Source organism: Ixodes scapularis, unplaced genomic scaffold (assembly GCF_016920785.2).
Source record: "Ixodes scapularis isolate PalLabHiFi unplaced genomic scaffold, ASM1692078v2 PGA_scaffold4__175_contigs__length_147842914, whole genome shotgun sequence".
In the NCBI taxonomy this organism is placed as follows: Eukaryota; Metazoa; Arthropoda; class Arachnida; order Ixodida; family Ixodidae; genus Ixodes; species Ixodes scapularis.
Genome location: NW_024609879.1, coordinates 113080952 through 113103483, shown reverse-complemented (window position 1 = coordinate 113103483; position 22532 = coordinate 113080952). Strand labels below are relative to the sequence as shown.

At 46.1% G+C, this 22532-nt stretch overlaps 1 pseudogene; it reads left to right on the top strand.

The window, feature by feature from the left end:
* Positions 1 to 2751: 2751 nt before the first annotated feature.
* The window catches only part of LOC120848876, a 33382-nt pseudogene continuing 13601 nt past the window's right edge, over positions 2752 to 22532 (top strand).

Genomic DNA, 22532 nt, shown 5'->3' with positions numbered 1-22532 from the left:
AGTTCGTCCGAGTCAAGTGACGATATAGAAATGTTACATGCATCTTTAACGATTCGCCGTTTGCCTCAGACCCGCCGGCGTCCCCCCGAGAAATCGACCCGCAGTCGCATCACCGGGTCAGTGGATCCACCGATATGTAGGCCTGACCAGATGCCGCTTCAGAGGAAAAATCTGCATCCTTCTCTTTGCAAGCGCTTCTCCGATCGGTTGCCGTCGCAGTTGTCTATGCGCGAAACGAAATGCGTTTGCTCGAAGCTAACGGTTGTTTTCGAGTAATATGCTTCTAAAAGGAGTGACTATTTTTTTTGCACACGCTTGGGAACTGCATTAAAAGAAACTTATTTCAGTAGTGTACAGCCTAGGAGACTAAATTCGATGCAATATACAAGGTATCCATCGACCAACGCTTGCTATCTTGACCATCCGACGATCCTTTGCGTTATGTGACGTCAAGCAACAGCTACGGATATCAGCCATTGACACTGGCGAAAGTCAGAGTGGAGTTTCATACACGCACTCATGAGATGTTTATTATTATTGGTACATCACATATAAAAACAAAAATGGCGTTTATCTCTGAAGTCTCTCTTAACGTAACGCGCGCAAAAACGTAAGTTATTCCAGTTTCGACCAGACAATCTATTTAACTCACCTGCGACTTCAGTCACAGCTCTGATCACAGCCGGATTTCCAGAGTATCCGGCGCAGCTCCTCACTGTGAATTCATATCGTGCACCTGGATCAAGGCCCGTCACGTTGTAGCAAACCGTTGTGTTTCTGTCACAGTCGTTCTCATGCTGCTCGACAGACACATCGCCGCTTTTCGAGACCTTTTTAATGCTGACGCTGAAATTCAGCGCATCCGGATTCAATTCCCATTCCAAGCTCAAGCTATTTGTAGACGTTTTGGTGACCGCAAGCTTCCTCGGTGCTCCTGAAAACGTGAAGCACAATAATTGAGCAAGCCAGCCCGATAGCGCTAAAGTATTTTAAATGTCAGCCGTTCATTCTTTGTGATCAATAAAATACGTATGTACACCGGCACACCGACATGGAATCATCAGCATCAACCTAGCGTTCAAAAATGGTGACATTGAACATAGTTTCTTCCTTTTCGCTCTATCATAAAAACAAGACTGCGGGTTTTCTCCTAGGAAACTTGTATTTCGGGAAATCGCGAATAAAGTTTTTAACTATGTAGTTTCTGTATCCATCCTGTTGTTGAGCGTAACACCATGAGGAACCACTTTCCGCTTTTTTCTGAATTCCAATGAACCCTTTCAGGATGTCCGTCGGTGCTGATTATAATTGTTTAGGTGCATTAATTGGTACATTGGAAATCGAAAAAAAAACAGTATGCAGGGGAGCTTGTGATAATCAATGTAGCAGCCGAGACTGTGGTGCCGAAAAAGTAAGGAACATTCAAGTGGGAGGAAAAAAAACAGATGGAAAACATGTCAACGACGCTGTTCAACTGTTGTCTCGTACTTCAACTTGAGTTAATTTATTTTTCCGCACCAGTCTTAGGTGTTACATTATGACACGCAATGTTTTGCCGTGAGCACAATAAATGAAAGCTAGTGCTTTCAATTTGTTCTATAGTAACAAGTTTTTTTTAGAAGTCCGAATACCTGGTTCTCGTTTTGGGACGACGAGTACTATAGTTGAGCGTCAGATCTTAACTGCGTAACCGCGAAGACCAAATTTTCAACTAGTTGGTATATGTCGATACAGGGAGGTCAGCTTGGAACATTATACCTATGTGTTTGAGCAATGTCCAAGCTGACCTGCCTGTATTCAAATCACACTTACGTATTCCCTTGGTGGTGACATTGTGGTGAGCAGCTGTTCCATTGAGTCGAATCCCGCGAAAACTGTGGAACGCCCACAAAGAACACTCGAACGTCGTGACCTGTGTCACCAAGTCCACAACGAGATGTGTTGCTCCGCTGGGAACCATTCTTTCCACCATGTGGGGATGCTGAGCGTTGGTACTGTTGCAGCTGAGAACGTAACCGCTCAACGGACCAGTTTTTTTTTTTTGGTTCCTCCCAGCTGACACTGATATCGGTAATGTTCCGGAGGGATACCCTAAGGTCACGCACAGCCGTTGGCTCTGAAAATATAAATTGCAAAAATAAAAACCACCGTCTAGATGCAAAAATAAAATTTAAATGAAAATGCGTAATTGACAGACGACATAAAATCCGCTGCGCGCTAACGAACGGCTATAATCCTCTAAATAAAGTTTCAAGCAGCACCCCTGGCGAGCAAAATCGAATATTTTAGGTCTCGTTTTCGTTGTACATCGCGTTGCGCCCTTGCAAACGCTCTGCTAATGCCTGTGGACAGACGCTGGGGGGACTCTGAAAGACGCTAGACACTAGTTTACGCCCGTGGATCGCGCATGATGGGACGCTAGGACCCCGGATGCCACTTCGGGTGAGCATTAAATGGTCGAGTCTCGTGGACGCTGCCGGAGGCGCCTCTTTTGTGGTCGCGTCACGTGCACTCTACAGCACCCCTTGACAGAGAGAATCCGGCTTAGAAATACTACATAATCTAACCCCCGAGACTCATAGAAATGAAATAACGAACAAGATGTCAAAATATCGAAGTCTGCTGTTGGTGCGGACAAGAACCGAAACAGCCATGCTGGGACAAACCTTGCAGTTTCAGCCGATTATTCATACCTCATTCGCACTTTTGACAAACGTAAACTCATCTTTCGAGCTAGCCGATATTACTGAGATGTGGCTAACTACTGTTTTAGAAGTTTTTGAAAGAGGTGGAATGTTCCAAGACAAACTTAAAGTAGCGGCGCTGCCTGAGATGTCAGCCTTTGCCGCTTGCAGCATTCGCGTTTTCGAGTTGTTCATTATTTTTGCACGAATGCTACCTGGCAGGCACGTAGCCAGGGTTTTGATTCAACGGGGGGGGGGGGGGGGGGGGGGGGGGGCGCCCATGACAGAATGCTGTATGAGGAGAAGGGGGAGAGGTGGTCTCAGCAAAAAGGAAGATTTCGGGGGGGGGGGGGGGGGGGGGCCGCATGGCGTCTCTTCCCCCCCCCCCCCCTGACTACGTGCCTCCTACCTGGCAATAATAACAATATTAATAATAATAAATATCTTTATTTTGCCAACAGTTTACAGTTGGAAGGTGAAAAGGGAAAAAAGCTCTAACACAGCTTGACTAGTCCCGAGCCACCTAAATAGCAGTGGAGACGCTAGCACGAAATTATTTACATATAATTAGGACATAAATGAAAACATGAAGACATCCTTTACATGAGAGAAAAATTGATTAGTGTCATTATATAATGAAAATTCAGGTTGAACAGACTGGCATTAGTAGACTAAACGCGACAAAAAACAACTTCAACCCCAAAAAATTTTAAGATGAACATATCAACACTTAGCTCCTTTTGGGTTTGGTTTGAGATGAGTATGATCAATTCCCGCAAGCTGCTCACCGACACAATGATAAGTTCTATATTTCCCCTACTTAACTTATTCAGTTTAGTCGGAACGGTGTATGAAGCTGTGCATTGTCCGTAATTAGTTAAAATATTGAACTTCTCATGGTTCTACAGTTCGTGTTGGATATGCATATAATTTGTTTGTTACGTTTCTAAGTCTTCGAAATAATGTTGAGATTGATGTTTTTCTACCAAATAGTTCGAACATAAACGATATTTGTATAAATAAACATTTTCATTACTCTAAGTTGATTGAAAACGATGTTTATTGGATAATCCAGCGTAACATAAGAAATTCTTCTTAATATTTTTTTGTAATATAAATATCTTTTCAAGATCGGTTATGTAGTGGTTCGCCATATGAAGATGGCCATAATTTATATTCGAGTAAAATAATGAATTATATAATGAAAACTTTGCTTCAAGTTAATAAACACGTCATTTTCGTCCACGCCCTCTCACTATTTTGCAGGAGCCATGCGTTTTAGGTCCTTCACGAGGATGTCTGAGTGGTTCTGATAACTGTCGTCAATCAAGTTCCGCAGGCTTTCCGTGCGCGAACGAACTGCTTCAACTTCTATTTCACACTTCTGGCACACGGGATGATCATTTAATGAGCGCGCTGAACGAGATTCTGGCTGCCTGCAAAATGCTAATGATGAAGTTCCTGCATTTTGTTACAATGTTCGGTAAATGCGGGAGCTGGTGGACCTGCATGCTGGCGGTCCCAGCGATACACACGAGGCCAGCGCTGGGAGCTGAGACAAAAGTCTGCCAGGTTAATGACTTCACTTAGGCATCAGCAGCCGTCCTGGGTCCTGTCCTTGTTACTCTGTCTCGAATTTAGCCCAGTTTCTGCTATACTTTTCCCAAGAAAATGACAACGCATATTAAGAAAAGAAACAAAAACCAAACTGCGCAAATTAGGAGCGAACATTACGCTGCGACAATGCTCTAGAGACGCGCGCCCGCAAGCAGCCTGCTCCTGCTGTGAGCGGCGAGCTTCCTCGCATGGCTCATGCCGAGCCAACGTGAGTGGCTGCTACACTGTTAGCGAAAATGTAATATTTCGCCTGTTTACACCCCATTTTCACTCGTTAGCACATTTTTACACGCTCTGCTAGTGATAAATCGTCAAAAAATTACTTGGGGTAGTAAAAATTGGTGTTTCGGTTTCGGTTTACACGACTAGGCGTGTAAGCAACACTGAAAACACCCCAGCCCAACACCCCAAAACGTCGAGCGCCCTGTTGCTTCTGCCTTGAAGCGGTACGGCGGACGTAGCAGCCGAAGGTGAGTGTTTGATTTTTTTTATCAAGTTTGTATAGAATGTAGCACGTCTCAGATTTTTATTACATGACATTCAAGAACGTTAGATTTGCTTTGAGCAAGCCGGCTCAGGCGTTAAGCCCGATTCACACAACCGGCGTTTAGCCACCCCGTCGATTGGAAACGACTCGACTGCTCGCCGGTTCTTTTGCGCGAGCTCTCGCTCGGGCGCTGTGAACCCTATGAACTGTGGTGCTCAAAGCTAGCACAATTAGGCACGGATAGCGTCCCGGTGGAAGCTGCAGAGAGCGGAAACCGAAGACACCGTCGCATAAGAGTGGCGAAGCCGCGATCCTGCGCTGATCGTTGTCCCGCCGCTCTCTCCGGCAATATCGACACTTCGCTGCTGGGTGTCTCGTATTTCGACGTTTTAGAGAAACTTGGCATTGACAAGCGCGAGGAGTCTCTATATCGTTTTCTCCGTCGCCTGCATGGAGGAAACACGGTGGCGATAGAAACATATGCTCATGCAGTCAGTCAACTTGGACAATCCCCCTGTTCCCTCAATCCTATCGCATTCTTTGACTGCGTTTGTGACAACAACGTTTCCCCAGTGTGAAAGCTTTCAGTCACAACGGGTTACAAACTGGGTTGTGCATTGCATGTAGCTCTGAGGGAATTCTTCGCCGGAGACACCAGCACATTAGTTTCATTGGTAAGGTGACCGGCCACTAACGTGTTTGGCAAATGAAGCGATCACGAGTAAGTAGAAATGCAAACAATGTTGAATGAATATTAAGGTGGTTGTAGCCAGAGCCTGCCAGTTGAAATTAACCTTTAAAAATATAGTCTGCGGTAACTTCTTTTTGCACTTAGGATTGCAATTTTAAACATAAAGCCACTCCACATAGCTGTTGAAAATCGTGTAAACAACAGCAGTCATCGCCCCCGGTTCGGATGAGCGAAGCCTTAGCTTGATGAAAAGAATGGCGGTCTATACTTCTTGGTTGTTTCAATCACAACCTCGCACAGCTGAACAGACAAACAAATCAAGGAAATATATCCCGCGCTGGCTTGCAAATCACAGCACACAAGCAGGGTACATAGCAGAGCAGAAAACACTGGCAATGAGCACACGGAGGCATGCAGCTTCCTTTCTTTTTCCCTCGGCGAATGATTGGTTTGCTGCAGCATTCTGTAAGCACGTCGACATTCAAAAGTTGAGCCTGATCTGTCTTGCAGTGCCTTGCGCAACGGCAAGTATCGCCCACCATTCCACAAGGCACTGCAGGACTCGCAAATGTGTGAACAGTGGTTTGCAATAAAGGCCATGATCGGGCAGCAGGTGCCCATCTAAAGACATTTAATATTGATTGGCATTGAACTAACCTTTGGGCTTCATCACGTAGCAAGCATGGGTGAGGTATAATTCAAGAACATTTAATGTTCGACGAGTTTAATACGTTGTGGTGCTTTCCCATCTGTTTCGGTGTCACGGAGTGGGGTTCAAATTAATAAAAATAATTCAATGATCCACTCTGAGAATAAACGAGAAATTACGGGAAAAGAACAAGAGAGCTAAGTTCGACCATTGACTAGCGCTAGGTCCACGCCTGGTGTATAATCAGTAGAGAAAGATGATGACACAGGGAGGATAAGCAAACAAAAGATTAGATTTAATAAAGTGAAAAACTAAGCTGTACACGGCAATAGAGCACTCAACACAAACCACACTCCAGCTCAAAGCTATGGAGCCCTGCGAGCCAGAAACTAATACTAAAAAGACTCGACGCTCATAAAACCGGAATAAGCCAACAAAACACTGACGAAAACCCGACACTAACAACGAGAGCAAACCGAGATGGAGCTCGAACGTTACCGCTACACACATGGGATAATCCCCCAAAACAGTCGCGACAGAAAGTAGCACTGTGTAAAAATCTTCCCAACATTCAACAATTCGTACTTCAGAGCCAGAGAATGCAGTAGACAAGTCCTAGAAAACCAGGCTTAGCTTTCCGGTAGGTGCCGAGTCCAGAGCAGTCCGTAGTCTGGAGTTGTCGGCCGAAGAACGGCGTCTCGAAGTCCAGCGGTCCAATTAGAGGCTTGATGAGGTCGACACCGCGCACCACACAGCCACACACGCTTCAGCACAACAAACTCAAACACTTGTCCGACACGCAGGGCAGAAGCCAAAAATTACACGTTCCAAGACTCATCTGCAGGGAGTAACCGCGTTGAGTAGCGACCCGGCCAGCTCTGGGGTTGGACTACCTTCTTTGTTCCCGAACCCCCTTTTATAGGCTCTTCTACCGACCAACCTCCCGTTTCCCCGCCTTTCGGGTCAGTCAACTTTCAAGAAAAACAAAGCTACACAGCAACGACCCAAATGGCAAAACCTATTACATTTTTCAGACAACCAAACATATGTGCCCATCCATTCCCCCGTACGAGTCCAAAAACATCAATTATCGCCGATACATAGAACACGACAGGCGGCAGACTGAGCAAAGCCGCCGGCTTCAAAAAGCGCGCTAGCCAGTGTAAAAGCGCCCCTGCATGTCAAATCGGCACCATACGCGAGCCAGCATACGCACCCCTCCGTCCGCGAGGTCAAAGCCACGAACTGTGACCTGGGATGATCTACGTCGCTTGTTAACAAAAACCCATTCCGCAAACGAGCAAATTCGTTGGGGACTTAGAAAGGAACTACGACGGGACGAACTGAGATCAAAAGTGGCACCACACTCCCCTTTTTGACCGTACCAACACTTAAAGTGGTCCAAAAAAAAGATCATAAAAGTATTTAAAAAAATGAAGAGAAGCCTGAATTTGTGACACCCGGTTTCTCCATCCTGTGTTTTTTTTGTGCTTTTTCTATTACGAAGCGAGACATTATTCCAGCCGTAGGCACCAGATGTAATTCCCGTCTGCGATCATAAGATTATAGGATCCTAACTGCCGGCAGCTAAGTGTCAATTACATCCGGCTTGTGCACACAGTGCAACATCTTTTGCTATTCAGCCGATCATCACTTTACAGCCTGGGTATCTGTTCTTGTAAACGACAGTAGTGCTACATGTTAAACGGCTCTAAAGCGATAGAGCAAACTCACATCTCATTATCTTTTAGCTGAATAAACTGTTTGTTTGGTTATGCTTGTTATCCAATTTTTGTTTTAAATTTAGTTTTCTCATATAAACACCTTACATTATAGAAAAAAAATCTTTTTATAGTACGGAGGTGTCCATATTAAGAAGACATGACTGTATCATCTTTGAAACTAGTTTGCCACAGCCAGTGTTATAATATGTATTGATTTTTTATGCAGTGCCTGCCTTTCCTTGCCCCTTGTGAGGACGACTGAGAAAGCGACTTTGCGCCACAACGACGGATGGCAAGTGTCCCAAGTGTCGTCACCTATAGTGGTCATGTGCTATGTGTTCGCAGCATTGTAAGCCGACCGTGGAGCACTTTCAAAAGGGAACTTTCGCCATGTGCACAGTATGGCCATGTACAATACGGGGCACGTACAGTCAGAAGAATTATGAGAGGGAACATGCGGGCGCGTGTCACTTGGTACAGGCAGAGCAGCCTAGCAAGTGTCATGCTTGTGCACTGAGGGGCCCTGGTTTGAAGAGCCGAGGCAGAAGTTTCAGCGGCGGTGTCACCGCCCTGGCGGCTTGTCGCCGAAGCAGAAACGGGGTTAGCTAGCTTTGCTCGTGGCTGGCTTTGTGTAGTGTGTGTAGACCGAGAACGTAGGCTTATGAACTTCGGCAACAAGAATACTACACGGCTTTGGTGTTTTGGTACGAGCAACAAACTTGACACTATCTGCTACGACTAGCTACGAGCACCCACCGCAGCGGTGAAGGCATCCAAGAAGCAGAACCTGTGTATTACGCCGTTGCCGTAACCCAACAGTGCTCATTTGTCATGGAGGGCTTTCCGCCCAGAGACTTTGCTCGTCACTGAGTGTTATTTCCCGTGTTTCTCTTTGTGTGCGCAGTGGCTGGACGGGCCTCATACAGCAGTTCTTCAGTCTCAAAGGTGACTAAAAGTTGAGGGTGGATGGACTTGCAGCAATCCCCTCGGTTGGTGCGTGTGACAGAACCTTTGTACGGCATCATCGGGAGGATGCTGTTGTGAGTTAGCAAGTTGTCCAATTGTGTGTTCATTATGCTAATATTTGAAAAAGCTTGTTTAAAAGGATGCTGGACCAAAATTTAGATTTCATTAAATAAGGCCGCGGAAGCTTTGAATGGGAGCTCTACAAACTCCGAAACATCACTCATACATTAATATCTCAAACGGATGGCCGTATTCTTGGAAAGGGAAGGGCACAATCAAACAAGAAATGTGACATCATACTTCTCCTGGTACACTTTAGAATGAGGGGAAGCGGCCTCGCTTCTCTCATTCCCGCTTCGGTTCACCTACTTAAGGGGATGAAGCCTAGAGGAGAGGGAATGAGAATCGCGACATCACATGTCTCGTCGGCCTTGTTGAATCCCACATGTTTCCAAAAATACGGCCATCCGTTAGAAATAATGCTGTATGTGTGATGTTTTGGGGGTTTTGCAGCGTCCCGCCTACCGCCCCAGTGTTGTTTTGCAAGCTTCGAATTTCGGTTAAGCATACCTTTTAATATGAATAATTGTGTCATCAGAATGTTAGAACATGTCAGTTCTACACAGCTACTCTCAAACATTTTCGAGTGGTCTCGCCTGCCAGATTCAAAGGGGGGGGGCAACATGTACATGTTTTTATGTCTACAGCACAAATAGTTCCTATCATGCACTCTAAATAGCTGTCAATCGACAGACTGGGTAAAAGAGTGAGCACAAACAAGTCCAACTACCAACAATGCTGTCCATGGCGAATCTTGGACACCATGTCTTACGTTATGTGGCCTCAGCGGTCTTTCTATAGTTCTTTTCATTGTTGCCGGTAGAGCAGCTACCGATAGGGGGGGGGTTGCGAGGACGTCAACTTTGAAATGCAGTTTCTTCACATAATGTTTGCACTTTGGGAAGTTTCTACACATATACCTTGAAGTCGCTATTGTACGGATGAAACAACTTTGTAAGAGTGTCTATGAAAACTTGGGCAGGGTTCTCTTTAATGTGCCTGACTTACAACAAGGCTGTCCAACTTGAGAAATTTCACTGGTGGGAAGCTTATTTTCATATAAGAATGGTGTACTTCTTCACAGCGCTGTATGTATCCAACAGAAACTCCAGATGTGTTCAATAAAAGTAGCATTTGCTAATATTGTGTTTTCTGTGTATCTGATGCACTAGGTTGTATTTGTTTTGAACGCTTGCTACATTTAGGCTATAAAAAATAGTCTAAATTTTATGCCGACAAGCTTATTGAAAAAGAAGTGTTCGGTCTGAATAAAAGATTCCAGAAATTACACTAAAATAAATTTCTACTTGGGGTAGCAAAAATGGTGTTTTACAGTCGACTCTCATTATTTCAAACTCCAGGGCCCGTTTGCTCGAAGCGCTAACCGCGGCTGAAGTTAGCCGCAGTACCTAGGAGAGGGATTTTCAAATCACGTGACTGGCTCGGTAGGGATGCGGGGAAGCGTGGCGGTGCCCCGGTGAGTGAGCGCCGCACGCTTTGGAACTAATATGTCGTTGTAGCTGCAATACTGGGCGCGTTAGTCAGCAACAAATGGTGCAGGAGGCTTTCGCTTTGCCTTACCTCACTTCATCACAAAGCATGAGCAAGGCTCTTGCCGCATTTTTTAGATAGTCTTTCGACTCTGGCCATTCCTAAGCCTAAATGAATGTGGTAATTGTCGGCTTAGCAACATCTTTGGAAAGCGGATTGTCTTGACTCTATCGGTAGGGTATTGATTGCACACAAAAGCAAACAGCATCCCTATAGACCTTTTTCTAAATTACCCAAGCATCGAGAAGAACGCTGGAAGTATAATTCTGCGGTCCGCACGCACTGGCCTTCCTCTTATAAAAGATTCGAAGTAAATAATCATAATAAATATTTGACCAACGCACGTGCAAGACAAAATTTGTTTTAGACTTTTTGCTTTAGAACAGTTACTACTTCAGACGCCAGCACGTGCAACGCGTGTAACTACACTTGTAGCATGCACCTCGGCGCTTGGGAAATTTAGAGAAAGGTCTAATATGGTCTATTGGGATGCTGTCTGCTTTTGTGTCCTATTAATACCCGGCCGATTGAGTCAAGGCAATCCACTTTCCAAAGACATTGCCATGCTAACATTTATCGCATTCATTTAGGCTTAGGAATGGCCAGAATCGAAAGACTATCTAAAAAATGCGGCGAGGTCATATGCTCATGCTTTGCGATTTAAATGAGGTAAAGCAAAGCAAAAGCCTCTGGCACCATTCATTGCTGACTAACGCGCCCAATATTGCAGCTACAATGACATATTAGTTTCAAAGCGAGCGGCGCTCACTCACCGGGGCACCGCCATGTTTCCCTGCATTCCTGCCGAGCCAGTCACGTGATTTCAAAATCCCTCTCCTAGTTACTGCGGTTAACTTTAGCCGCAGTTAGCGCTTGAGCAAACGGGCCCTGGAAGCCACACACTTTAGTTTGAAATATCAGAAGATTGAATTATCAAAATTCATCTAAATATTGTCACGAATAAAAACATACTTCTTTATTAAACTTAAAATCAGTGTGTAATGCGCCGAACTTGTGCTGAGAAACATAAATTAACAAAGACTTTTGATGGTGTCGAAAGGACAACTGCCTCAAGCAGCCAAGCGAAGGTACTTTTGTAAACGCGTGGGTATCTAGAAGTTTCTGAGCTCGAACAAAAACAATTTAGAGTCGTCTCATCATTCCAGTCACGCAAACAAAAGAAAGAAGGACATGCGCTGGCGGGGTCAGCGGCATGTGAGTCGATCACGCTGCTGACTCGGCTATTTGCATGTGGCATTACTCCCCTCTTGTGAAAGACTCGTCTTTATGCAACACAAAATTAAATTAACAGCTTAAACAAGACTAGGTCAAAATACAGAATCTCGTAAATAGCAGATTTTCACAGTCCTACCGAGCATACCTAGTTCAGTTGAGTCGGAAGGCGTGAATCGCCTACGGGTCGCAGAGGGCAGCGTGACAATGTTGATGTGCCATTGGCCAACGACTTACAACTTAGGTCTCATGTAGCGAATAACCTTGAGGTCGAAGCACCACTTTAACAGTTCCTTGCTGCGACGATGAATTGGTGTTTAGATTCACAGTGGGTAGCCAGGCTGAAACTGGGCGTCGTGGTGACAAAGATTGTAGCAGTCATCGTCAGGAAGTTGTGGCTTGCATCAAAATGCGACCAAGCTGGCAAACTTCCTCCGTTCGTTGAGTGACATACCAGGCGGCGTCGTCCTGTTCGTCTTCGTGACAGATACCACACTTGCCGTAGGTACTGTCATCGGGTTCATCATCAAGGTCGCCGTCAAGTTTGTAGTCGTGGTTGTCGTTAAAGGGCAACTCCGGACCATACTTTCAATTTTGGGATTATGACTGTTTTTAGTGCAGTCAGCGTCCCTGAATTGCAAGGTGTAATTTTTTCCTCGTTATTGTGCGTAGTTTTAAAGATATGGACGCCTCAAAGTTTTGTTTGGGGCACGGCCAACAAAACCGAAACTAGCCGCTCGAGGCCCTGGCAGCACTAGAAATCAGCCGCTATGCGAACGTGACGTCAGGATCGTTCTCGTTCAACGAGTACGCAGGTTGATCAGCAGCTACTTCTGTTGCGCTAGCCGTCTAAAGGTAGGAGGTAAGCTGATTTTATTTTAATTCTGTATATGTGGTAGTTATCCAGCACATGTAGGAAGAGTTAGTGCGTATACCCAAAAGCTAGTGACTGGACAACCCGTAAACTCGTACAGTGCCGTACTCGGCGGCCGCTGCCGCCGTGCGTGTGCCATGCCGTACTTGTCGCTAGTATACCCAAAAGGTAGCGACTGGAAAACGAGTGAACTCGTTCAGTACCGTACTCAGCGGCTGTCGCCGTGTGTGCAGTCTTCCGTACTCTGTCGCTAGGCCTAAATTGTCATCGGGGCTCCGTGGATGGAGCGGCGTTGCTCTACGACGCGCTGCCAGTGAAGTACAGTACTGGGGGCCCTCTCGCTTTCGCGCTGCGGGTCAGTAACAGACACAAAGCTTTGAGGCTTTCCGGCACGAGCTGCTGCGTTAGGGCTGTACATGTCTGTTTTTGCATTCTTTTTTCCTTGGGCGCGTAAAAGCCAAAGTCCACTCGTCGAACAGCGTTTACCCACACCTTCTTCAATTTCTGGTACGTTGGAAACTTGTGAAAAAGCACCTCCGGGTTGTGCAGCGGGTTGTTTGAGCAGCCCACAGCACTACAAGTTCTACTCGGCATCCTTCGAGGAACAGCTGGGCAGTCTTGGGCGCTACGAGTTGCTCGCTAAAACCAGTCTTTGAGTCCTCACAAGCAAATAAACAAAAGGCTATACCGAAGCTACACGGGCTACAGATAAAAGCAGTGGCTAAACATGACAATCACAACTCCAAGTAGCGGTGGTAGCGGCTCAAAGAAGCGCACTCCGCGTAACGCTTGGAGGAAAAAAGAACGATACTGACGTCACGGCCCAATGTTGCTTTAGTGATCGGCAACCCGCTAGCCGACCGCTAAGGTGCAGCGGCTCGCGGCGGGTCACATTTTTATTATCGGCATTAGTTGAGAATGCGGCATCCCACGGACGTAATATTTTGGCTGGGGTTGTATTTTGTGTCACTACAGCGATACCAGTAATTTCTTTAATTTCGAGTTTTGGCCGGAGTTGCCCTTTAAAGTCATCGTCCGGATTGTCCTTGGATAACTGTCAAAGCCGTAGTCGGGATCGTCTTCCATGAAATTGTTTGAGTCTTCGCCTGGGTCATCATCAGTGTCGTCATCAGTCTCACCACCACGGTTGAAGACTGTTTGTCATCGAGGCCGTTGTCAGGTTGGTTGTTGACATTGTAGCCGGGTTTGGTCTTTGGAGTTGTCGTCCGTTTCATCATCAGCGTAGAAGTCGTCATGATGTTTTCGTCTAAGTGTGGTAGCCAGGGGCTTTGTCAAGTTCATTGTACGGGTCGCTTCCGAGGCCATAGTTGAGGTCGTCGTTGGTGTCAGAGTTGGAGTCGTCCTCGGATGATTTCAAGGACGTCGCCTTCACGATCGTCGTCTTCAGAGTTATCGCGTTCACAGATGGTACGCTTTATGGGCATAGACTGCGTTACCCTGCACATCCACCAATATGTCATGAACAAAAACAAACTTGATTAATAAAACTTCAGATCAATGTTAAATGCAGCGAACTTGTGCCGAGAAACATAAAGCAACAAAGACCACACATACTTTGACGGCGACAAAAGGACGACTGACTCGAGCAGCCATGCGAAGCTCTTTTTGTAAGCCCGTAGGTATCTAGAAGGTTCCGAGCTCGAATAAACAAGATTCTTGAGTCATCTCAAACATTCTAGGCGTGCAAACAAACAAAAGATTCCCCATTCCACCCAACTCCATTCCAGAGAATTGGAATTTTCTAATACTAATTCCATTCCTTTGAACTCCTGGAAAGGAAAAACTGGGCCCATTCCCACTCCTGGAATGGCTGAACTGCTGCATTCCATTCCTCTCAATCCCTCCCAATTGTGAAAATGGCTCCTGACAGCTTGTACTAAGTTACCGGAAAATAACGTCGGCGTAAAGCTGGCGTTGTGAAATGCGTAGACAACTGCAAAATTCAAAACCCTACCCGCAATCATTGATTTTACTAAGTTGAGCTTTGGTCGCACATAGCACTAGTGGCAATTGGTATGGGGGCACTGCAGATATTGATTGCACCACCAGGTGTAAAAGCCTCGTAACAGAGAGGAAAACTAAGTTGCCCATCTTTTCCACAAAAGAACCGTATATGCCCTCCACTTTTACGAGATACATAATAAGTGAGGAGTCACGTGTATTAACGAAGTGCGGCCGGTGTGACATTGTCCCTGCCTGGTGGCCTGCAACTGGTGCTGTAATCACACATGGTCCCAACAGCCTTATGGTTGCATCTCGCAGCACCAGGAACGACACTTTGGCTGTGTTCCAAATCTTACCGAAATAGATCCGAGTTACCCCGGTGGGTCGTGTCACGTGACAACACAGATTGAAAAGTGCTGGGCACGGGTAGTTTTTGGAACGCTGAGGTACAAAACCCTTACCCTGGATTAAGATCGAGTAAATTGCCCTTGTGAGCCTACAACTCTACAGTTTGGGTTGCTTCACTGGGGTTGCCACTTTCATCCTCGAAGGAACATAAGCAGTCAGATAACCAAACCGTCAGTTACCTAAGTGCAATAATGCGGTTTGGAAGCCCCTTTGACGGCATCTAAGCAGCTCGCATTAGAACAAAGCCTATTCCTTTCCTACTCTATTCTGGGCAAAATGTAACTACTAATTTCATTCCCATTCCATTCCAGTGCTGCCACCATTTTATTTGCATTCGATTCCAGGGTTGTGGAAGTGCGGAATCGTTCCAACTCTGGAGTGGCGACTCCTCAACACTGGTGATAGTCACCAAGGCACCCAGTTCAGTGTGAATGCTGTCCTCACAGCCCATCCAAAGCTGTTATTACTGTACTCCTCAACACTGGTGATAGTCACCAAGGCACCCAGTTCAGTGTGAATGCTGTCCTCACAGCCCATCCAAAGATGTTATTACAAGCTTTGGATGGGCTGTGAGGACAGCATTCACACTGAACTGGGTCTTTGGATGGGCTGTGAGGACGGCATTCACACTGAACTGGGTGCCTTAGTGACTATCACCAGTGTTGAGGAGTCGCCACTCCAGAGTTGGTACGATTCCGCACTTCCACAACCCTGGAATCGAATGCAAATAAAATGGTGGCAGCACTGGAATGGAATGGGAATGAAATTAGTAGTTACATTTTGCCCAGAATAGAGTCGGAATGGAATAGGCTTTGTTCTAATGCAAGCTGCTTAGATGCCGTCAAAGGGGCTTTCGAAACGGCATTATTGCACTTAAGTAACTGACGGTTTGGTTATCTGACTGCTTATGTTCCTTCGAGGATGAAAGTGGCAACCCCAGTGAAGCAACCCAAACTGTAGAGTTGTGGGCTCACAAGGGCAATTTACTCGATCTTAATCCAGGGTAAGGGTTTTGTACCTCAGCGTTCCAAAAACTACCCGTGCCCAGCACTTTTCAATCTGTGTTGTCACGTGACACGACGAAGTAGTTGAATTCGGAAGCCTGTTGTGCAGATTTGTACCTTGCATTGTTTCCGGTATTTTTTATTTCTTTTGTATTTTATAATGGACAACAACCGTTGTAATCTCGGTATTGTTGCCAAACCTGAAGGTTTTATCATCGGTGTACTTTTAAATAAATACATATATGCCACAGCCGCAGCTCAGCGATGAGCACTTACACTGCGACTTAGGTGTTTCGTAAGTATTCATTTTGATTGCGCGATAATGATGTTTGTCTTCTGTTAGAATTAAAAAAAAAAAAACAATATTCAACATGATGGATAATTTTGGACACCCGCGGCATGTGTGATCTGAGCATTTGTTCTTTTCATCTGAAGTGTGTCTCTTGCTTACTACCTATAGAGTATACGATGTTGTGGACGGAAAAGATGCTGCGACCGACTCCGAGCAATAAAAACATTCTGTTTATTCTCATGTCGTTGAGCTCGTGGTGGCGAGTATGAGTAGCACTGTCATCTTTGGCGATTCCAAGGCTGAACCGATAGACTGCCGCAGAGCTATCGCCCTCACCTCTGCACTGTGAGGAATGGCACGATTTTGTTGAAGTGATTGCGGCTCCAGAGAGGTGTCGTTGCTGTTGACATGTACCGCAAGCAGGATGACATACTAGAGAGCAGGAAAGAGAGCGTTTGGAAGCCGTGCATGGTAGTTGACGCCGAGGTCAGGAAATGAGGCAGCAGACGGGGGAAATCGACCCTGTCGTGCTTTCAGTCCGGCTCGATCAGTTTGGAGTGTACAGCCTCGGACTGAAAGGGGGATGCCGGCCGACTGCGGGGCCGATGCAACATCCCCTAAGATGAGGAACCGGACTGAGAGCGAATGCCTGACATGGCAACGATGAGGAGACCCTGGTCGGCTAGCAACATGCCTTGTGAACAGTGTGAAGATGTCGATGAATATTCACTTGCCAAGCCGGTGGGGCAAGCAAGGTGGTCGCAGCCCATTGCTGGGAGATGCCGGTGCTAGATGCGACAGAGCAGAGGTGGTTGCGGAGGCGCTGCAGATGTGGAGGCTGAGAAAGTTGAATATGTGCCTACTGCATTTTCGTCCGAAAAGGCAGAGCCATTGCCGTGCCCTTGGCCACGAAGAACATTCCCCTGGATAGCAGGTGCTCGGAGTCAATCATCATGTCCAGGTCACCAATCTGTAGCACTTTCGATCTTGAGGACGGAAGAGACGGTGCAACAGACTCTGAGTTTAACTGTGAAAACATTCTCTTTATTCTCGTACCGTCAAGCTCATTCCGACGAGTAGCTTACTTTTATACACTGCAGTCATTAGCATTATAGTTGATCTAAGTATTTAGCAACACTATTAGTACGGCAGATTGGGCGAGTTGGTATGGCATAATTGCGAACCAGCGCACAGGTAGACCAGTTACTCAAAATCCAAATACACAAAAATATACACTCGCACAACGCTGATGTGAGTTTTTTGTGTTTGGATTTTTGGTAACTGTCTACCTGTGCGCTGGTTCGTAATATTGCAACACTGCCGTCTTTAGGCGGTGTGGAGGCTGAACCGATGGACCGCCAGAGGCCCATATCTGTATCTGTTTCATATACTGAATGCCTTTTTGCACGGCTCTGTGTTCACTTTTGTCTTCCAGATTTTTACTGCTCACTTGTTTTTTTAATTTTATTTAGAGGATACTACTGGCCATTGAAGGCCCAAGTAGGAGTGGGGTACGTACAACATATGCATTCACACACCTACAACAACAAACAAATAACACGACATTAAGAGGTTTACAACAACTAACCAGCAAATATACAGGGTATATATATTTAAAAGGGGGGGGGGGGGGGAGGGGGGGGGGGGGGCGGCGGCACAGCATGCATCAAGCAGCATGTAATTCAATCATTTGTAATAATAGATGTGAAATTTAAAACTCATATTTAAGATTGAACATTATCAAACAAATGTGAATTTAATTAAGCTATAAATTTTATATAGACTGTTACTTTTTATACAATTTTATCTAGATTTGTCAGGATACAATCTGTAAGTACACATAAAGTAACTGGAAAGTTGAAAAAAGCAAATTAGAGATTGCAAAACCTACTTCTCAATAGATATTTTTTTCCCAAAGTATTTACGTGATAGTACAGCTGAAATAAGGCTCCTTTTTCAGTTTTTTTTATTTGAAACACCTTAAAAATACATTGTTTTCTAAGATTTTTTTTATTATTATGCTTGGAAAATTAAGTTACCGATTGTGTTCAGTTTATTCTAAACTATTTATATGAAATTCCAGAGTGCTTTTGTGCATAACAGTGGCTAGATAAGGTTTTTATAATTTCTGATAAAACAAACTGACTAGTTTCTCTTTGGTGACCGTTTCGCCAAGGTGACAGCAGAACAAGTAACGGATCCCGACGTCAAACTGCAGCAATTTGAGATATATGTTTTCTTAGCGAATGCACGCCACTGTTGTGACATATTTGAATATCCTTATCGCTTGCTTGGGCTCAGCGGGTAATGCAGGTCGGCACTAGCGTGAGTATAAAGGCTGAACTGCATAAAGCGATTTAGCGAGTGACGGCGACAGCGACGAGTCAGCGACGTATTACGAAGATTTCTTACTATCGCTCGTCGCGTCACTCGGTTTTTGGATTTCTAGAAAACATCGTTCAGCTTTCATGCGGCTTGCGTCGTCGCGCGAGTGACCGAGCGTCAGCGAAGCGGGTCGCCGTCGCTGTTCTCGTCGCTCGCAAAATCGTTTACATTCGGTTTATACTTCACGCTGTCAATAATATCGACTCGAGCGCGCATAATTTCATTTCCACGGGAGCGCGTGTAAATCAAACCCTAAACCAAGACGGGGGCTGCAGCCAGCAGCTTTGAGAGCGTCATACAATGGATTATAGTTTGACAGAAGCAAGCACACACTTCGCTAGCGCATTCCAGCCTTCAGCGCTCGAACTTCCGAAAACGAAACCAGATTTTGCTACATTTTGGCTAGCTCGAAACATTTTTTTAAAAATATAGGGTGTCTTTTAGCTATAATCTAGACTAAGAGAAATGTGTACCTTCCCAAATTATATTTATGTCGCCGTACTATATAAGTAATAATTGTGTAATATCGTTACGTTCATATAAAATACGGGGGGTGTCACCGGACCTTCGTCTGAAACAAAAAGTCTGCTATATATACCGAGCGGGTTTCTAATACGATTGAGTAGGTGTGTCGGGTTGTTAGTGCCTCTGTTCGTTGTTTGTGTATCTAGATGCTTGTATGTTGATCTTGTGGTATGTGCTGTGATGTATGTGTTGGTATGCTGCCGTCCGTGTTCGAGCGTGTCACTTACACAAATGCCGAAATGTCCTTCATTTTTGTAGTTTTCCGCATACTCACTAGGTGGCGCAAGCAGCCGCCCAATTTTATTTTAGCTTTGCTTGTACGTAGTCCATTTATGTGTAAGGAACCACACCACATAGCTACGGTCTAGTAGAAAAGTAACCGCGTGTTTAAATGGCGCGCCGGCGTTCAGTTCGTCTTCGTTCGCTGGCCGTTTCGGTAGCCGATTCGTACCCGGAAGCCGCAAAATTTGCGTACACACGAGATATGAGTGGATACGTCGAAACGTCGCGTACAACTTTGCTCGCGGTAAAGAGGTGAGCGGGACGTCGGTAACGCCGGTCGGGTCGGGTCGGGTCGGTGTCGGAGCTATTCGTCGTCGCTCGCGGCAAACGGGCTTTTTCAATAAAGTTCATGTCTGTGGTCGCGAAAAGATAACTGCTGTGGAAATTACCCGGCGTCGGTGACAATGCAACCGGCTTGAGGCCTCGGCGATCGGCTGAACCGCCACGCGAACGAGACCTGCTCGATGGGGAAGCACGCTGCTGGATGCAGTCGATGGTCGCTCCCACTGTCGCGTAATCGCCGTAATGGATACGGCGTCGGCGCTTGGGGGTGAATGCTTGCGGTAGTTCAGCACGTATGGACGATTACGAACGAACACGTGCAAACTACGCTTTCGCTGCGGCGAAAAGCCGTGTAAAGCGCTGGGCCTCGCTCGTCGAACCCGTCTTGCGTCAAACGGCCGCCATTGTAAAAAAACACCCCTAGACGTGTGATCGCAGAACGAAGTACACGTTCAAAGATGTTCATTTTACACGAGACCTCGGGTGCAAACGAAATACACCGAGCCTCGCGTGTAAAACGAACACCATTTGGGGAGTCCGCCCTGGGACAACGGTTTACACGTCCAGGGGTGTACTTTTTCGCTGTGTGTGTACGGAATTTCCGTCGCACCACCAGCGCAGCGCCGAAGGTCGAGGGTTTTGCAGGTCGAGGGTCAAACACATTAGAGTAGGACGCACACCCTCGCAGCGCCCTACTTTCCAACCCGTAGTTTCATCAGTTTCAAGATGCCTCCAGGAAGCGCAGCATGTATCGACGGCCACGTGCTCCGCTGTTCGCATTTCATTCGAAGCCGATAGTACGCATCACAACACCGTTCAGCTAAGTAGGCTACAGATGTAACATACAGTTCAGTAGATTAATAATGCAGCAACAAAAACGATTAGACTGGTGCTCAATAGAAGCACTGTAAGCTAGGTTAACAAGCTTAATCCGAAGAACATCATTGTGCTGTACGTTCCAAATCCTCCGCATAAATTTAAACCAAAATTTAAGTTTGATATGCGTCGCACAACATGGCACCTGCAGGGTCGGTGATCCCCGTAGCCTGAACAGGTGTTCCATGATAGGTCTTGCCGCCATAATTCACAAATGCCGTAATTTCGACTGTATGCCTCGTCCAAGGTTCCAGGTTTGCGACGCGGTACTCGCGGACATCCCGTGACAGGCTGATGTTCCCGCAGCTGACGATCTCGGCCGAACAAATTGTCAGTTGAAATCTATTTACGTGCTCCTGCGGGGCATTCCAGGTGACCTTCAGCTCACTACTGCCCAGAGCAGTCACGGTAAGGTTGGAGACCTCAGAAGCTGCAAGGTGGTCATTCACAAATAAAACGAAAAAACAAGTGTTAACAGTGTTTTCTTTGCAAGGGTCTTTGAACTAAGGTCGCAATAAAGCAGAAAAAAGACAAAGAAAAAGGGGGGGGGGGGGGGGGGGAAGGGGAGCCAACGCTCGTCAGTACACATCTCCACGTCTGGAAAATCCTTACCGGAAAAAAAAAAAAAAAAACTATATTATTGGAGGTTGTTTCCTTTACGCAATCTGCGTCCAAGAACTACCAATGCGCTTTCAATGAGTGTACGTCGAACAGTCTTGAAATTTTTATGCCACGCGTGAAAATGTAAATAAACATATATAAATAGTTTTAAGAAGAAAAAAAAAACAAAAAAACATTGACCTCAGAATGAGCGTTCCAGCACGTACAAGGTATAAATGAACAGAAATCTTAGGAGTGAGGAAGTCATCGAACCGTCAAGTGAAACTTTTAAGTGGATAAGATCGATCTCACGTCGTCGCGATCTTGCCGCACTTATGCAGGTCACGTAGTCTGTGTACAATATGGAGATCATGTTAAAATAATACCAAGTTCGAAGAGTAATGATCTTAGCAAACATTTTTTTTCCAGTGTTGGGAGCGCGCGACACCTCAAGGGGCGTGCGAGTCAACCTTGACAACTACGCAAGCGAAAAGAGACCACGTTACGTCTGCACGCCCAGGCCTCGAGCCTTGACCTGCCCGCAGGCCTTGACCAGCAGCGGTCTCGGCCGCGTTTCTCGAAATCGATCCAGAGGAAAGGTTTGGCACCTTGAAATCCAAAAACGTATCCACGTCCCATGTTACAATGTACTATCGTCGAGACTGTTAGCTATAACACGGCAGCGGCGGCTGTCCCGTACCCCCAGCGCCCCATAGCAGGCGCCGTCCGAAACTCCGCGCATGCGCCGTGCGGCGGACTCGCTCTTCCCTTTTGCGAGCACACCCTCGCTTTACCGTCTGCTAGGCGCAGAGCAGGCGATGCTACGGTGCTGCTCGTCTGGTACCCTCGCTATAGCGAACTGGTCTCGAACTCATTTTCAACCGGCGATTTGTATTGGGGCAGATTGCAGAGTCACTAGGGCATAACCCCTGTTTAAGATTTTTTTTTTTTTGCTTTGTCAGGAACAGCATTTTTACCGATATGCGTTCGCAAACCAGTATGAGAGCAGCAGGTGTGATACAGAAATAGACTGTAACACTCCATTTCACCTTAAGTCCGACCGCAGCCTACGCTTCAAAACGACAGAGCCAATAAAATAGCGGCAAAGGTGCAACGTCACGAAGTGCATCCCCAGGGGACCCAATAAAGAGCAAAAAGTGCTTTTGTCGCTGCTTGGTGGGTCATATCGTCTCGTAGCGTCCGCAGCACTTAGACCTAAAGTGAAACGGATGATAACTGCAAGTTTGTCTCATAAAAAAATTTAATCTACCGTGATGTTACATTTAGTATACGATGATTATCCTTAGCCAGCGGATTCAGGGAATCATCCGTGGGCATCTCATACGCGGTGGTTCGCTGAACCATGTTCAGCGAAAA